Genomic DNA, 19,105 nt, shown 5'->3' on the forward strand with positions numbered 1-19,105 from the left:
ATGTTATTAAATGACTGGTAAATGTTTATTCACTTGGGAAGAGGTCAGAGGTCAAGTGGGTAAATAAAAGGAATATGGTCGCTGGACGTAAGGGAGGCGTGGACCTTGAGTCCATATGTACAGTGCCATGAAAAAGTATTTGCCCCCTGTCTGATTTTCTGCATTTTTGCATATTTTTGACCCTGAATGTTATCAAATCTTAAACCAAAACCTAATATTAGATAAAAGGGACCCTGAGTGAACAAATAACACAAAAATTGGATACATATTTCATTTATTCATTTAAGAAAGTAATGCAACACCCTATGCCCCTGTGTGAAAAGGTCGCCCCCTTAGACTCAATAACTGGTTACGCCACCTTTAGCAGCAATAACTGCAACCAAACGCTTCCTGTGGTTATTGATTAGTCTCTCACAGCACTGTGGAATTTTGGCCCACTCCTCCATGCAGAACTGATTCAACTCAGTGACATTTGTGGGTTTTCAAGCATGAACTCCTCGTTTCAGGTCCTGCCACAACATCTCAATGGGGTTTAGGTCTGGACTTTGACTAGGCCATTCCAAAACATTAAATTTCTTGTTCTTCAATCATTCTGATGTAGACTTGCTTGTGTGTTTCGGATCATTGTCTTGCTGCATGACCCAGCTGCGCTTCAGCTTCAGCTCACGGACGGATGGCCTGACATTCTCCTGTAGAATTCTCTGATACAGAGCAGAAGTCATGGTTCCTTCAATGATGGCAAGGCATCCAGGTCCTGATCCAGCAAAGCATCCCCAAACCATGACACTACCACCACCGTGCTTGACCATTGGTATGAGGTTTTTACTGTGGAATGCAGTGTTTGGTTTTCGCCAGACATAACAGGGCCCATGTCAGCCAAAAAGTTCCACTTTTGACTCATCTGTCCAAAGAACATTGTTCCAGAACTCTTGAGGATCAACCAGGTGCTTTTTGGCAAACTTGAGACGAGCATTAATGTTCTTCTTAGTGAGCAATGGTTTCCGCCTTGCTACTCTTCCATGAATCCCATTTTTGCCCAGTGTCTTTCTGATGGTGGAGTCATGAACACTGACCTTAGCCGAGGCGAGAGAGGCCTGCAGATCACTGGATGTTGTTCTAGGGTTCTTTGTGACTTCCTGGACAATTTTACGCCTTGCTCTTGGAGAGATTTTGGCAGGACGGTCACTCCTGGGAAGATTCACTACTGTCCCAAACATTCTCCTTTTGGACAATATGGCTCTGACTGTGGTTCGGTGGAGCCCCAGAGCCTTAGAAATGGCTTTGTAACCCTTTCCAGACTGATAGGCATCAACAACTTTTTTTCCGGAGGTCTTCAGGAATTTCTTTTGTTCGTGGCATGATGTGCCTCTAGAACCTGTGTGCTGACAACTTCACTCTGATGGTAAGGGCCAAAGTTAGTCATATTTATATTGGACAGGGCTGGCCCAAATCAGGCCTGGTTGTTAACCAAAGTACTCAAACAGGTGACCCTAATTATCCCTTTAATTGGGTTGAGTTAACTAGGGGAGGCAATAACTTTTTCACACCTGAAGATTGCATGTTTGATTACCTTGCACACCAAACAAATGAAAGAAGCACCAAACTTTGGTGTCATTTTTTCTCTCAGACTCCCTCTATATACTACTACAACCCACAAAAAAATCTGACCAAATACAATGTGAAAAATGTGCAAAAATGCAGAAAATCAGACAGGGAGGAAATACTTTTTCACGGCACTGTAGAAGCTGTAGCACATTTGCGCTTTTGTTGTTTTTAAATATTGCAATCTACTATAACCTCGAACTGTGTTTGTTTTTAGCATGCTTGCACACTGTGTCTGGGTACTGCACTACACACTTTGTTTTGGATTTGTTTACATTATCACCGCACTTGAATATCCAGAGGTATGAATTGTTTTTAAAAGAAAGCCTTGCTGTCTATGTGCTGCTGTTTTTATGCAACATGAACTGAACTGAATTACTACTGCTCTGCACACAACACTGCCATAGGAAGTGACTTGAACCCTGATTCTCTAAGTTTTGTGATAGTCTGCGGGACAACACCGCTCGGCGCCGTGACAGTAAGAGTCAGATTGGATTTCTTCCAAAACACCGCACTTCTGATCATGTTTACACCCTAATAAATAAACATGTCCATCAAACTAATAAAGGAAAAATATTTGCCTGTTTTATAGTCTTTAAAAAGGCATTTGATTAAATTTGGCATAAAGGACTATTTCTTAAACTTCTTCAAAGTGGTGTAGGGGGTAAAGTATACGACATCATAAAATTGATGAAGTCAGAAAATAAGTGTGGTGTGAAAATTGGCAACAAAAGAACAGAATTCTTTACACAAGGGCGTGGGGTGAGACAGGGCTGCAGTCTGAGTCCAACACTGTTCAACATGTATATCAACTAGCTGGCCACAGTGCTGAAGCAGTCTGTAGCCCCTCACCTCACTCTACATGACACTGAAATAAAATACCTGCTCTACGCAGATGACCTGGTCCTGCTGTCACCCACAGAGCAGGGACTTCAGCACAGCCTGTCACTGCTAGAGCAGGACTGTCAGTCCTGGGCCCTGGCAGTAAACATGAACAAGACCAGAGTCGTTATATTCCAGAATAAAGCCAGATCTCAGGGAAATAAGTACCACTTCACTCTGGACAACACCATCCTAGAGCACACCACCAGCTACACATACCTGGGTCTGACCATCAGTGCATCAGGGAGCTTTAACATGGCAGTGAATGCACTAAAGGAGAAAGCATGCAGGGCTTTTTATGCCATAAAGAGGAGGTTCTATAATATAAATCCTCCCGTCAAAATTTGGCTCAATTTTTTTTAAAGTGTGATTCAGCCAATTGCCCTCTATGGCAGTGAAGTGTGGGGCCCAATCACCAACCAGGACTACACAAAATGGGACAAACACCCCACAGAAACCCTGCATGCAGAGTTCTGCAAAAACTTCATGAAATTACAAAGAAAAACACCAAACAATGCATGCAGGGCTGAATTAGGTCTTTATCCATTTATGATTAATATCCAAAAAAGAGCATTAAAATACTAGATTAATCTAAAAAATAGTGACCCAAACTCACTCCATCATAAAGCCCTGCAATACAAAGAGCTCAGCCCAGAAAAGAGTCCCTTCAACCAGCTGGTCCTGAAGCTCACCGAGCTGAGCAACACTGACATCGGTCAGCTTCAGGACAGCACTGCAAAATCAATTCCAATTAGTGTAAATCAAATTATAAAACACCTGAAACACTTCTATCTCGACCATTGGGATATAAACACTAAAACACAAAACAAACTAGAGTGCTATCGGACCCTAAATAGAAATACCCAGAAGCTGTCAATCCTGATGGGGGAAGACAAACACGCAGCCAGACTGGCTGGTCAACACGTCACACTGGAGACGGAAAAGAGAGATAGAGGGAGGGAGAGATTCTGTTTAATATAGGGAGGGAGGGGGTACTGTTTAATATAGAGGGGGGAGGGAGGGATTCTGTTTACTATAGAGGGAGGGAGGAGGGATATTGTTTAGTATTATATATATATATATATATATATATATATATATATATATATATATATATTTTAGTCGGTTATGCCATGTATGTGCTTTGGCAACACAATTCATTTTATTGTCATGCCAATAAAGCCAATTTGAATTTGAGAGAGAGAGAGAGAGAGAGAGAGATTTTCAAACAGCTGTAGTACTTGGAGACCATCAAGATGTAAACTGTGTTGAAGAAAATAGCATTCCCTAATATTATTTCTCAAGACCACATTTTAGGCGCACATTGCGTAAATACCAATCGGATTTTGTGACGTTTAACATTTTAAATTACCAAAAAAAAATAAAAAATCCTCTATTTTCACATATTGTTAGAAATGCTATTTTCTTTTAAAACTGGCCTCATGTAAACTGGCCTTGTCAACAGTAAAGGAGTCTGCGAAACGTGATGAGGATGATTATTATTATTATTATTATATGTAAAATAAGGTGGGTCTTAGATAGGAGCCCACTCAGTCCAGTCTGCTGCGGAAATAAACACTTTGGGTGCGTTCACGACACTTTTTTGCCGGCTAGATTGCAGACGGGAGTCTGCGCATAACGTCACGGTCTGTGCAGACGGAGGGTGGACAGCTTTGGTAGATGAACAACACTTCTGAGCAGAACCAAAATGGAGGTGGTATTGAGAGAAATTCTAATCGCAGAAGAAGTGGATGCAATCGAAGTTCCCTTTGTGCTCCACCAGCTTCATAATTTACAACATGATCAGAAAATGTATAGTAGAAACAGTCCCTGCTATAAAGAGATAATATAAACGTATGTTTTGTGATGTGAGACAAATTAATGAGTATTATAACGGGCAGGATTCCCCCCACCCTCTCACAAAGGGGTTGTTAGACAGTACTGTATTTTGATCTGGGACAAAAATAGTTCAAATACTTGCACATATGGTCACATATCTCACTTCAACTACCTGTTATTAAAGCTGATTTATTCTCCTTAATCTAAAGTAGGTCATTCCCTGTCCCTGATAGCCTTTCATCAATACCCAATTACACCTGCCGAAAATAACAGAGTGGTTTTATGTTCATTTCAACCATTTAGCATTGTTTTTTTTACATGTTTAAACCTTTAGAATAAATATCTGAATATTTGAAAAGTATAACTGTGTGGAAAAAGAGTCAAATCATTTTAATTTGTATTACAAATCATTCTTAAGCTTATTGGTCTGTAGTTACCTGGTTCGGTTTTGTCTCCCTTTTTGTGGATCTGTATTACGTTTGCTATTTTCCAGTCTGTCGGTACAACCCCTGTGTCAAGAGACTGTTGCATGATCTTGGTTAGCGGTTTGTAAATAACTTCTTTCATGTCTTTGAGTACTATTGGGAGGATCTCATCCGGCCCAGGGGATTTGTTTATTTTAAGAGTTCCTGGTCCCTTTAACACTTCTGCCTCTGTTATGCTAAAGTTATTTAAAATTGGATAGGAACAGGTCGACATGTGGGGCATGTTGTCCGTGTCCTCCTTTGTAAAATCCTGTTAAAAGTAATCATTTAATATATTTGCTATTTTTTTTTCTTCATCTATGATTTTGCCATTTGTGTCTCTTAGACATTTAACCTCCTCTTTGAATGTTCTCTTGCTGTTATAATACTGGAAAAACATTTTGGAATTGATTTTAGCCCCCTTAGCATTATTGATTTCACCGTGTAACAATTTTTTTTTTTTTTTGTTCCTGGGTAGTAAGTGTTATTTCCTAATTGCTTATGCCTCAAAAGTATAGAAAATGGCTATTATTTCCCACAAACTTTGCTTTTGTGACCAGGACAGTGATATTTTGAAATTTACCTATTTTCCAGAACATTCCAGATAGATTCAGTGCTGAGTAAACTATAAATACAGGGGCCTTAAGCCCACCAGTTCAGTTTAGTTCCAGCTGCCTAAGTGGATACATATCTGCATTTTACTGAGATGGCATCAAGAGACTGCAAGCATCCGGCAGACGCATTTTGCTATGTCTGCGGCTAATTTATCAAGACAAGAGCGAAAAAGTACTCCGTGGAAGCATCTGCTAAGATGTATGAGGCCTACAAGGCATATTTCGGCATGCCTGTCGGGGATCAAGACAAACCCTGGGCACCTCATTTCACCTGCGAGCACTGCAAAAAAACTCTGGAAGGTAAGATGGACAATTGTTGCTCGGAATTTTATGTTATAAAATTTGTTAAAATTTTTAAAATGGTAAAAGTTTTTAATTTTAAAATGTTTTACAATTTTCAATGTTATTGAAAAAATATATCATATATGAAAAATGTTGCGAGAATCTCTTACACATTAGTCATGGGTGAAATAAATGTATTTTTGTAGGATGGTACAGAGGGGAAAAGAGAGCCATGAAGTTCGCTATCCCAAGAATTTGGCGGGAACCCACTGACCATCAAGCAACTGCTACTTCTGCATGGTGGACCCTTCCAAACGTCGGACTGGCAAGAATGCACCTGCTATCACGTATCCGGACATTCCTTCATCCATCGCCCCGGTGCCACACTGCCATGAGCTCCCCGTACCCACTCCTCCGGAGAGAGAGCAGCCGTCTTTAGAAGAGAGCAGCAAGTCAGAGAGCGAGGAAGACGTTGTAGATCCAGATGACAATTTCAGAGGTGGAGCTGAGGAGAGAAACCCATACTACCCCAACCAAAAAGACCTCAACGACTTGATTAGAGATCTTGGTCTCACCAAGTCCAATGCCGAGCTTTTGACGTCTAGGCTCAAGCAGTGGAACTTGTTGGATGAAAGTGTGCAAGTCACAGATCAGAGGAAGCGTCACCAACCTTTTTCCAGCTTCTTCACCCGTCAAGATGGGCTCTGCTTCTGCCACAATGTGACCAGTCTGTTCGAGGCAATCGGAATCGCCTGTAACCAGAATGAGTGGCGCCTCTTCATTGACAGCTCATCCAGGAGCCTTAAAGCCGTGCTGCTCCATAATGGTAACAAGTACCCGTCTCTTCCCCTGGCACACTCGGTGCACCTCAAAGAGGATTACAACAGCATCAAGACCTTGCTGGACGCCTTGAAGTATGATGAGTACGGCTGGGAGGTCATAGGAGACTTCAAAATGGTGGCATTCCTGATGGGTCTCCAAGGCGGTTTTACCAAGTTTCCCTGCTATCTTTGCCTTTGGGACAGCAGGGACACCAAGGTGCACTACCACAGGCGGGACTGGCCACAGCGGACCGAGTTCTCTGTGGGGAGGAACAACGTCAAGTGGGAGCCACTGGTGGACCGCCAGAAGGTGCTGATGCCACCACTGCACATCAAATTGGGCCTTATGAAACAATTTGTCAGAGCTCTAGATAAGGAGTCGGCAGCCTTCAAGTACCTTCAAGACTTCTTCCCTAAGCTGTCTGAGGCAAAGGTCAAAGCCGGTGACTTCGTCGGACCACAGATAAAGAAGATCCTGGAGTGCAATGAATTCCCCAAGAAGCTCACTAGTAAGGAGAAAGCGGCTTGGAACAGCTTTGTCGCAGTGGTTCGGGGCAATCACAAGGCCGAAAACTATGTGGAGCTGGTTGAGACTCTGGTGAAGAACTACGGCACAGTGGGCTGTAGGATGTCCCTCAAAGTCCATATCCTTGATGCTCATCTTGATAAATTCAAGGAGACCATGGGAGCGTACTCGGAGGAGCAAGGCGAGCGCTTCCACCAGGATATACTGGACTTTGAACGCCGCTACCAAGGACAGTATAACAAGAACATGATGGGAGACTACATTTGGGGGCTGATTCGTGAAAGTGATTTACAGTATAATCGTAAATCTCGAAAAACTACTCACTTCTAAATCTTTTGTAGTCATTTTTGTATTACTTTAGTATAAATACATGTTAACTTTATGTGAACGAAAAGACACAAATTCGCCCGTTTTCTCATTGGAAATAGGTAAATTTCAAAATATCACTGTCCTGGTCACAAAAGCAAAGTTTGTGGGGAATAATAGCCATTTTCTATACTTTTGAGGCATAAGCAATTAGGAAATAACACTTACTACCCAGGAACAAAAATTGTGTTACATAGTGTAATTAATGACATAACTCGAAGGCGATTCACACCCCCTGACTAGGTGGCAGTAGCACATGGAGTGAGGATTGTATCTGGTTGCCTACACACTTCTTTGTCAGCCAACGCTCGTCTATTGTTTTGAGCCGCGGCTGCTCCAGCGCAGTACCTCTTGAGAAGCTGCGCGGCTATGCAGACTTTTAAACCCGTGGATGCGTGACCTGGGGACGTCTTTTCCGGCTGAGTTCACGCAGATGATGAATTTGGACAGGTTTTCCGCACATTCTGCGCAGACTTATCGTGAACGCAGCCTTTGAATTGGTGTTTCGTAGGCTGTAATGTCTAGCGGATTGGTATATTTACTGCAATTCTTAATTGTTCATTTGATTATATTACTATAATAGTTTTTGTTTGTTTTTAAGTTTCGCATCGGCTTTTACAGCGAAGGCATTGCGTACATCCAAACTCTTTAACACCTCTCCCTCCCCCGCACCCCCTTCTGCTCCAACCCCTACACCCACTACATCCCCTACTTACTCGCCCCCCTTCTCCACCTTCTCTCCCCTCTCAGACTCTGACCTCTCCTCCCTGCTCCAGGGTCACAAACCCACCACGTGTGCCTTGGACCCCCTCCCCACTCACCTCTTTCAAGCTGCTGCTCCTGCTCTACTCCCCTTCATCTCCTCCCTCCTCAACACCTCTCTACTTTCTGGTATCTTTCCCTCTGCCTTCAAAAAAGCCTCTATCACTCCCCTCCTCAAAAAACCTACCCTCGACCCCACCTCCCTCCAGAGCTACCGTCCTGTCTCCCTCCTACCCTTCCTCTCCAAAACCCTCGAGCGGACTGTACACCGCCAGCTCTCTGCTTTCCTGTCCAACCACTCTCTGCTTGACCCTCTCCAATCTGGCTTCCGCTCTGCTCACTCCACTGAAACTGCCCTCCTGTCTGTCACCAACTCACTTAAGTGTGCCCGAGCTGCCTCTCTCTCCTCTGTCCTAATTCTCCTCGACCTCTCTGCTGCCTTTGACACTGTTGATCACTCTATTCTACTATCATCTCTTGCTGACCTGGGGATCTCTGGCACTGCTCTGGCCTGGTTCTCCTCCTACCTCTCCAACCGCACTTACCAGGTAACCTGGCGTGGAGCAACCTCCACACCTCACCCTCTCTTAACAGGAGTCCCCCAAGGGTCAGTCTTGGGTCCTCTCCTGTTCTCTCTCTACACCCGCTCCCTGGGCCCCCTCATCGCATCCTATGGTTTCTCATACCATTTCTATGCTGATGATGCTCAGATTTTCCTCTCCTTCCCCACCTCTGACTCCACCATCTCCTCCTGTATCTCTACCTGTCTGTCTGCTATTTCCTCCTGGATGCACTCGCATCACCTCAAACTCAACCTCTCTAAATCTGACCTCCTTTTCTTTCCCTCCTCCTCCCCCTCCTCTGATCTCTCTATCTCTGTTCCTCTGGAATCTACCACACTCTCTCCCTCTTCCTCTGCTAAGAACCTCGGAGTCACCCTGGACCCCTGCCTCTCTTATTCCCAGCACATCTCCACTCTGGCACGCACTTGCCAATTCTTCCTGAGCAAGATCCGAAGAATCTGACCCTTCCTCACCAACTACGCCACCCAGCTCCTGGTCCAGGCCCTGGTACTCTCCCGCCTAGACTACTGCAACTCCCTCCTGGCTGGCCTCCCTGCGTCCGCCACCCGTCCGCTTCAGCTCATCCAGAACTCTGCTGCCCGCCTGGTGTTCTCTCTGCCTCGCTTCACCCACGCTACTCCACTACTCCGCTCGCTCCACTGGCTCCCGATAACCGCTCGCATCCAGTTCAAGACTCTTGTACTAGCCTACAGATGCCTTGACCAGACTGCACCCAGCTACCTCCAGACCCTCATCTCTCCCTACACCCCCACTCGACCTCTCCGCTCCGCCTGCACTAGAAGACTAGCTCTACCTCCGCTACGCTCCCCTGCCTCCAGAGCCCGCTCCTTCTCCACCCTTGCTCCACAGTGGTGGAATGACCTTCCTACAGATGTCAGGACTGCCCAGTCCCTGACCACATTCCGGCGCCTCCTTAAGACTCACCCCTTCAAACAGCACCTGTAGAACTCCTCTGTTTGTATCCTAGGACACTATCACCCTTCATGTAAATGTGCTTTATTTTGCTCTTATCTGCCCCCTATTTTACTGCATTTAATCCTGTACTTCAGAATACTGTAATCTGCCAAGTGTTTAACCTGTAGTACTTTGTATTTAATCACATCCTGATGTAACTATCACTATTTAATCATATCCTGATGTAACTATCACTATTATCTGCTGTATTATTGAATTGTGGTTTGTCACACTTGTACTTTGCTTGAACAAAAGTTATTGTATTTCTTGCTCTTATTGTATTACTTGTATTGTAACACTTGAAATGTATTTGCTTACGATTGTAAGTCGCCCTGGATAAGGGCGTCTGCTAAGAAATAAATAATAATAATAATAATAAAAACGACGCTATATTGTATTTATATTGTATATATAAGGTATAAACGTCATATAGTACCACGCCTTTAACCACCCCAGAAGTGGTATATACATCGGAACCGCACGGTCCGAAGTGGTTTATACCGCGTATAACACGGCTACCTGTCATTTGTGGGAAGAAAATAATTAAACACATTTAATTTAAGACAAAACTAGAAACTTTTATTGTATATACATCCGCAGTGTAATATAGTCCCACATTTAATTTAATTAATTGTTCGCTTATTAAGGAAATAGGTGAAATACCACACATTTTTGGCTGTGGTTTTGTAACTAATAACAAATAAAATGGCAGTTTGTTGTGGAATTTAGAATGTAGTGGTGCGTTGTGATTTATTCAAAATGCTATATTTATAAAATGGCTTGGATAAATTAAGTGCTGCGATTGGCTGAACAAGATCACATGACCAAGCAGTAATAATTGTCTAACCGCACGGCTATGATATCATAGACCAACTTACTTACCTGATCTATTAATATTACTATGCCTTAATAGTAACTATGCCTTAATAGTGTGGTAGCCTTTCCACCACCCCAACTACTAGGTGGCGTTTTATCTGTCCTGCTGATAAATATACTTTTAAAATGGGGTATGTCGCCGTATCTCCATGGACGCAAGAGATCGCCACCTGGCCTCGTGGCTGCCACGACACACCACCCAAGAGAGCTGCGTTAATTAAGGTCTGCTCACACCTAGTGTCCACTAATGCATGGGTTGTCACGTTGCCTAAAACTGCATTAACAATACAAGGCCCCTCCCGACCATTTTCCCCGGGGTTAAATAATAATAGTAGTAATAGTTAAATAATAATAATAGTTCCAAACAATAAACACAGGTATCCCTCCCACAATATACATACACGGTTACCAGTCCTGGGTGTGTGCTGTAGTGCTCGTGGTGGGTGATACAGTTTAATGAGTGACAATAGTGCAGTGCTGTTCCAGGTTTTATGCTGGCCCTTAGCGACAGCTCTGGAACGTGTTAGCTGTCTATAAAACACAAGTACCAATTATAGACAAGACAAACAAACACAATATTTTACAAAAATGCTGCACGGGTCCTACCAAGTTATTTTCTTAACCAAAGCGAAGGATCTGATTACGATTCTCTGTCCCCCTTATATGCTGTCATGCATGACCCCTTGGTAAACGAATGCAGCTGCCTTTACAATCAGCGGCTGCTACATTGTTTTCCTTCAGGGTCAATACGTTCCTGCAACGTAGTCTCGCCTTCTTCCAGACTGACCGACTTCCTGACCCGGGGAAAGAACTGTCAGGCACCCGTTCAAAGAACTCGGTCCTCGCTGCTTAGCGCCCTCAACCAAGATTCATTATATTTCTGTCACACCTACTTATTTAGAAAATATGTTTTTGAAGTTTGTTGGACACTCATTCATGCTAGCGAGTACCGTAAAGACTGCAGTGCAGGTAAATTGAGTTAAACCAATACTCTTGACTGCCACTCCACTCTATATAGTTTTACATCCAGTTCAATTAAAAACTGTAATTGAACTGGATGTAAAACTATATGAATGTATATTGGTCAACCCTTTACTTGAACATGTTATAATGCATTACAAAAAACAATACAAACAAGAACATAGTAACACGAGTTATTCACGAATAACATCAAAGATTAAGCTGACTCCCATATTTCTTTAAAATGATCAAGTTTGCAATTTTATAGTTTTTTTTTTTTTTTTTTTTACTTTAAACAAGATACAGTATTATTTATGTGTGTCAAAAGTAGTGTCAAATTTACTTTGAGGTTCTTGAGAGGCAGCTTGCTGTCCAGGATATAAGGTGTGCAATGGTTAATTATGTGAAAATACAAAAATTATTATATACTTAGAGATATTTTAATAATATAATAATAATTAAAAAAAAAGCTCTCTTAAAAATGTGGTCACATACAAAGATATTTAAAATCTGTCAATATACACTATATAGGCTACGTTTATGGCAAGCCAAATTATCATTTAGAGATATCTCTAATTCATTCATAGATATCTCTAAATATTTGAAGATATCTCTAAATCATTTCCAGATATCTCTAAATATTTGAAGATATCTTCAAATATTTAGAGATATCTCTAAATCATTTTAAGATATCTAAAATGCATTTTTAGATATCTTTAAATCATTTGAAGATATCTTTAAATGGAGCTTTAAATGAGATATCTAAAATGCATTTTTAGATATCTTTAAATCATTTGAAGATATCTCTAAATGTTTTTGAGATATCTTTAAATACTTTTCAGATATCTTTAAATCATTTAGAGATATCTCTAAATAATGTCCTATTCATTTAAAGATATCTGCAAATCATTTGAAGATATCTTCAAATAGCTATGGCAAGCCAAATTATCATTTAGAGATATCTCTAATTCATTTATAGATATCTCTAAATATTTGAAGATATCTCTAAATCATTTCCAGATATCTCTAAATATTTGAAGATATCTTCAAATATTTAGAGATATCTCTAAATCATTTTAAGATATCTAAAATGCATTTTTAGATATCTTTAAATCATTTGAAGATATCTTTAAATGGAGCTTTAAATGAGATATCTAAAATGCATTTTTAGATATCTTTAAATCATTTTAAGATATCTCTAAATGTTTTTGAGATATCTTTAAATACTTTTCAGATATCTTTAAATCATTTAGAGATATCTCTAAATAACGTCCTATTCATTTAAAGATATCTGCAAATCATTTGAAGATATCTTCAAATAGCTTCCTGTTCATTTCGAGATATCTCTAAATCATTTAGAGATATCTTTAAATAACTTCCTGTTCGTTTAGAGATATCTCTAAATCATTTGAAGATATCTTCAAATGAACAGGAAGCCATTTCAAGATATCTCAAAATGACTTCCTGTGAAAATGCTCTATGTTTTCAATGGACTTCCTGTCCATTTAAAGATATCTTCAAATGAACAGGAAGTTATTTAGAGATATCTCTAAATGTTTTAGAGATATCTCTAAATGAACAGGATGTTATTTGAAGATATCTTCAAATGATTTAGAGATATCTTTAAATGAACAGGAAGTTATTTGAAGATATCTTCAAATGATTTACAGATATCTTTAAATAATATGTGGATTTGGCTAGCATGGTGCGCCAAACTGTCATTTAGAGATATCTTAAAATGAGGGTTTTAAAGATATCTCTAAATCATTTAAAGATATCTTCAAATAACTTCCTGTTCATTTAAAGATATCTGCAAATCATTTGAAGATATCTTCAAATAGCTTCCTGTTCATTTCGAGATATCTCTAAATCATTTCGAGATATCTATAAATAACTTCCTGTTCATTTAGAGATATCTCTAAATCATTTAGAGATATCTCGAAATAACTTCCTGTTCATTTAGAGATATCTCTAAATCATTTGAAGATATCTTCAAATGAACAGGAAGCTATTTCAAGATATCTCAAAATGACTTCCTGTGAAAATGCTGTATGTTTTCAATGGACTTCCTGTCCATTTAAAGATATCTTCAAATGAACAGGAAGTTATTTAGAGATATCTCAAAATGATTTAGAGATATCTCGAAATGAACAGGAAGCTATTTGAAGATATCTTCAAATGATTTGCAGATATCTTTAAATGAACAGGACGTTATTTAAAGATATCTTCAAATGATTTAGAGATATCTTTAAATGAACAGGACGTTATTTGAAGATATCTTTAAATAATATGTGGATTTGGCTAGCATGGTGCGCCAAACTGTCATTTAGAGATATCTCTAAACCATTTCAAGATATCTCGAAATAACTTCCTGTTTAAAAGTAAACCAGGAGAAATATTTTATTCACTCAGTTAAGGAGTACAGTGGGGGCAAAGGCGCTATGGCTCATCCTGAAGCTGTACTAACAACTCTTGGAGCAATTAAAAATACACTCAGCACACTTGAAAGACATTTTCAAGACGGTTCTATTGAAATTGATAACAGTTATAGACTGTTTCAAAATGCAAAAACAAACTTTGATAGAATCAGTATGGAAATTCCAGAAAACGTTAGAGTGGAAATATCAAACTGTTTTCATGAATTAATGCCGGTGTTCGAAAACGAAGGAATTTCTGACACCCAGTCAAGCATAAATACCGGTGGTGATTTCGTGGTTCAGCGGAGGAGAGAAGGTAAGTTAATGTCTCTATTCTCTTTGGGAACTACAGTCATTTTAATACACACGTGGATTGGTTATTGTCGCATTTAATTTTTTATTTATTTATTTATTTTTAATACAGGTCAGTTTGGTTTGCCAAGGATTTCTGTTTCGAGACACCAGCTCCAGATTTTCGTTTCTCGAGGATACACAGGAAAGAGGATTGCTGAACATTTAGGATGCTCGGTGTCATACATTTATAAGCGCTTAAGCGGAGGGTCTGTCACCAAGAGACAAATACAGCAACATCACAGACAGCGAACTCGATACTGAAGTAAAGTCACTTCATTCCCAGTATCCAAATGCAGGGGCCGAGGTTAGTTATTGTATTTACAGCTTTGAAATTGGTGTTTATTCTTTAATGGTTGAGGGTCTGTGCCCGCTTTCACTACGAACGTTTACGTTAAAAAAAAAAAAAAAAGATTTGAAAATGTGGGTTTGTATCTGATTTGTTCAAAATATAATTATAATTTGGAACGGATACCTGTTTATGGATACCTGCGCATACAAACAATGCTAATATTATAATGTCCTGGATGTATTACAGCAGTTTATTCCAATAATATAATAGTAACATTTTTGAGTCATAACAACTGTGTCATAAAAGTAAGCATAATAAAACAAATTGATGTTTGCTTTCCTCTATAGATGATGAATGGATATCTTAGAGCTAAGGGGATATTTGTTCAGCGACAGAGAATACGCAAGTCTCTAAACAGCATCGATCCAGTAAGCAGTGCTGGACGAAGGGCCCAAGTCATTAACAGAAGATCTTACCACGTCCCATCACCAAACAGCATGTGGCATATGGACGGTCATATGAAGCTGATAAGGTGAGTCTACTTTGTGTGTGTGTTAAATATATAATTAGCGTGCACAGGGGTAGGGGTCAGGGTTCGTAGGTGACGCAATCAAAGACATAAGCCCGATATCAACTTGACATCAACTCGAGTTCTGGGAGAAATCAGTATACTCGAGTTGTCTGTCCATGGTAACGAGGTTAATATTTTATTTTACCCAATTATCTGATCTGAAATCACATATGTTAAAGATATTTGTTTGGCTGCTCATGTCTATTGACCACGAAAAAAAAATTATATCACTTTATTACATTTTATTCTTTATGTATTTAATATACATGCATTCATTTTGAGTACATGTTTGTCCCAATTTGGCACAATGGCTTGTATGCATTTAGTCTGAAGCAAAACTATCCAATTTTCTCAAATTAAACTGCCATATTTGTTCCTGGAAGGAAAGTAATAGATTTGTATTTGTTTGTAATAGATTAGGCTCTCATGATGAATCTTACCCTCATTCTTCAGGTGATCGTACTGAAAGGTCAGAATCTTCATAATTAACTGGGTCATTGTTTTGAGAAGAGGTCATATAATTAAATTGTGACAAAGTGAGGATCGTAATTTTCACTTGTACCAACTGGAGGGCAGATTCTTCATGAAATCCTTCATGAAATCCATAGATTGTCATTCCAAAGGGCAAATAAGTAACTGAAATCAGGTGTAACAAAATGTGGCTACTGCACAGTTTTTATATGTAAACAATGTGACTATTTTTAGTTATAACCCTTTAAAAATTAACACAAACGATATTGTTGTTCTGTCAGCATTGTAGTAGGTGCCAGATATCCATTTTCCTGGATATTCTTGAAAATGAAACAGAACCTATATGTGCCAGTCCTGGTAGATAGGTGAATACTGCCTAATTAAAATAAACTTGAGAACTCTGCATTTCACCCCATATAGAGGCACAATATAATCTGAATATTTAACCTTTATTGGTGTTAAAATGCTCTGACTGCTATTGGTGAAAAAAATATGTATTGTTCACAATACGCATATCTCATTACTGTAAAAATAACTTTTTTAAAATGTTTACTTTTGATTGTAGGTGGGGATTTGTTATCCATGGTGCCATAGATGGTTTTTCTCGCCTTGTTCCATATTTGCATTGTGCCACAGACAATAGCTCAAGCACAGTTCTACAGGCTTTCTCCAAAGCAGTGGCAGAATATGGGTTACCGTCTCGCATGAGGTCAGACCATGGTGGAAAAATACAGGTAGCCTTGCTTATGAACATCTTGAGAGGGCTCCAGCGTGGCAGCCACATAACTGGAGTATCTGTTCATAACCAGAGAATAGAAAGACTTTGGAAAGATGTGTTCCTACAAGTTGTAGAGCCCTTGTACAAGGAATTCTATGATTTAGAAGATCTTAGTATATTAGAGGCAGATAATGATGTTCACAAAGCATGCTTGCAGTTGGTGTACCTTCCAGAAATTAATAAAAGATTACAATTATTCAGACAAGGATGGAATAAACATAAAATCCGAACAGAAAGGAACAGAACACCTGAACAAATTTGGTCAGATGGATTGGCTGCAACACTTGCAAGCTCTGCTGAATCAGGGGCAAACATTTTGGATGGTAAACAATTTGAAGAACATTTAATATTACATTTACAAAGAGCTGGAGTCCAAACAACAGATATTTTTAGTATGACAGAAACTGAAGAGCATTCCAATCCACTTAATTTAACTACTCATCAGCTTAATACCCTTAAAGAGGAAATCCAACTTGAAGGAGACTTTAGAGATAAATATGCACGTTGCATTCACAAAACACTAGAGTTTATGTTTTCTAACGATACCTCCAATGCATCTCCAAATTATTAAATTAAATTATTAATTGAAACAAATAATAAAACCATCCTATTTGTTTTAATATGATCATTCTGGAACTTAAGTTTTCAAGACACAGCACAGCAAAATGTTGTACTTTTTAACCAATTCAGGAAGCTTGTTTTCCATGATTGTCTAGGTGCGGTCGGAGCAAATGAAGTTGTTTTATGATTTGGTCATGAATTACACCTAGCATAAGGGTGTCTAGAAACTGCAAGTGGACATAGACCTGTGTGGTTTTGTAAGCTGGAGGGTACACTAGCTGTGGGAAATTACGGCTTAAAGTCTTTATAACTACCAAGCAACATTCTACTTTTACCTACATATCTTAATTCCACTTAATCACTATTGTTCTAGAAAAAAAAGTAATACTTTTGAGGAACTGATCCTGCATTTATTTATTTATTGTACACAAAGAGATGATTGGTGGTCATAGTTACCTGTGGTAAAAACTTTCATATAATTTGTCCAGTCCAATATGAAAGCAGGACACATTGTATTTATAACATCAAACTGTATTTAAATGCTTCTGTTCTGATTGTAATATTTTACCATTAAAGATATGACTGAAGACTATAACAATGTTATCATTCAAAAACATGTTTATTTATTTGTGTGTCTTTTTTAACATGAACACCCTTAATGTCTGTTTGAAAGTTAAGACAGCATTATTTTCATAAATATGAAATGTTTACAACATCATTTTGGTACAAAAGTTAAACAGCAAGTATGTGAATTTGGCAATTAACTTCTTATCCAGTCAGGAAAAAAATAAAACTCACACATTTTCTTTCTTCACTTGAGGAAATAAAGGTTACATACAATGTTTAATCCCCAAAGAGGTCATTTTATACAAACAATTTGACGTCATATTTTCAAAATAAACTTTTTTGTAAGAAAACACACTTGAGATGTAGAAAGAAAATGCCTTACACAACAAAGGGCATTTGCTCAAACAACTTGACACCATCAGTATGATAAACCATGAGCGGCAAGGTTCCATTCCATTGAAAATGTATGGTTTTAATTGGCACATCGTAAGCTCAGACAGTAAAATGCAACAGAATAAAAACAGTGTTATTTCAATGAAATGGCTGAACAGCCCTGTAACTTTAAAGTAGGTGATAAGACAATGCAATCAAACATTTGGAAGGCAGATTTATCATATTTTCCACCATCACAGGACTTGGTGAGTTAAGTTTTACACCTTAAACTTAACGTGATTATTTCTTAGACTCAGATGAGAGGAACATCACAAGTCCCGTTTAGTAGTAGATTTTTTCTTTATTGAACATTGTGTATTGTAATTGTGTAATCGCATGACAAGTTACACGTGTTTGACAACTGTTTTGTGTGTATATATATATATATATATATATATATATATATATATATATATATATATTAGCTCAAAGAGCCAGCTGCCAGATACACACATACATACATTATATATATATACACATACATACATACACACATATATATACATACATACATACATATATATACACACACACACACACGACTGCGGTGAAACCAGAGTAAGGGTGGTTATGTAAAAAGTCGGTTAAATGAATCCTGTTTTAAATATCATTATACACAGTTGTAACAATTACTATATTCACATAATTATTGTTTTGAGATTGGGCTTTTATTAGGGAGCTCCCCTAAATCACTTGAGAAGATAGATCCAGGGTATTAATGCTTGTGACAGGGTAGACGTCTGTCATGTGGATGCGTGCATCTGCTGCTGAGTGACAGGCAGGAGATCGAGACGGAGTTGATATGCCCCGCAGGCGAACAGGTTTTATTTGCACATCAACACACTGAACAGCTCACGTGACACTACCAGCAATGGTAGCGCACGGAGCACATACCACGAAAGTGTAGAAAAACTTTGGTAGGATCTACAATCTCTGAACTAATCCTCTCTGTTCAATAACAAACTAAAGTTACTGAAGAGCTTGATCATAGCGGATAAACGACAGATTACCGTGTGTGTGTGTGTGTGTCTATATATATATATATAAATATATATATATATATATATATATATATATATATATATATATATATATATATATATATATATATATATATATATGCTCAATAAAAA

At 39.0% G+C, this 19,105-nt stretch overlaps 1 long non-coding RNA gene across 1 annotated transcript; it reads left to right on the forward strand.

Moving 5' to 3' along the window:
* Nucleotides 1–13,563: 13,563 nt before the first annotated feature.
* On the forward strand, nt 13,564–16,344 carry LOC131699499 (uncharacterized). The gene is made up of 3 exons (XR_009308178.1): nt 13,564–14,607; nt 14,940–15,124; nt 16,200–16,344. It is a non-coding gene; the product is annotated as an uncharacterized LOC131699499 (long non-coding RNA).
* The last annotated feature ends 2,761 nt before the right edge of the window (nt 16,345–19,105 follow it).

This window comes from Acipenser ruthenus, chromosome 2 (genome assembly GCF_902713425.1).
Source record: "Acipenser ruthenus chromosome 2, fAciRut3.2 maternal haplotype, whole genome shotgun sequence".
NCBI lineage: Eukaryota > Metazoa > Chordata > Actinopteri > Acipenseriformes > Acipenseridae > Acipenser > Acipenser ruthenus.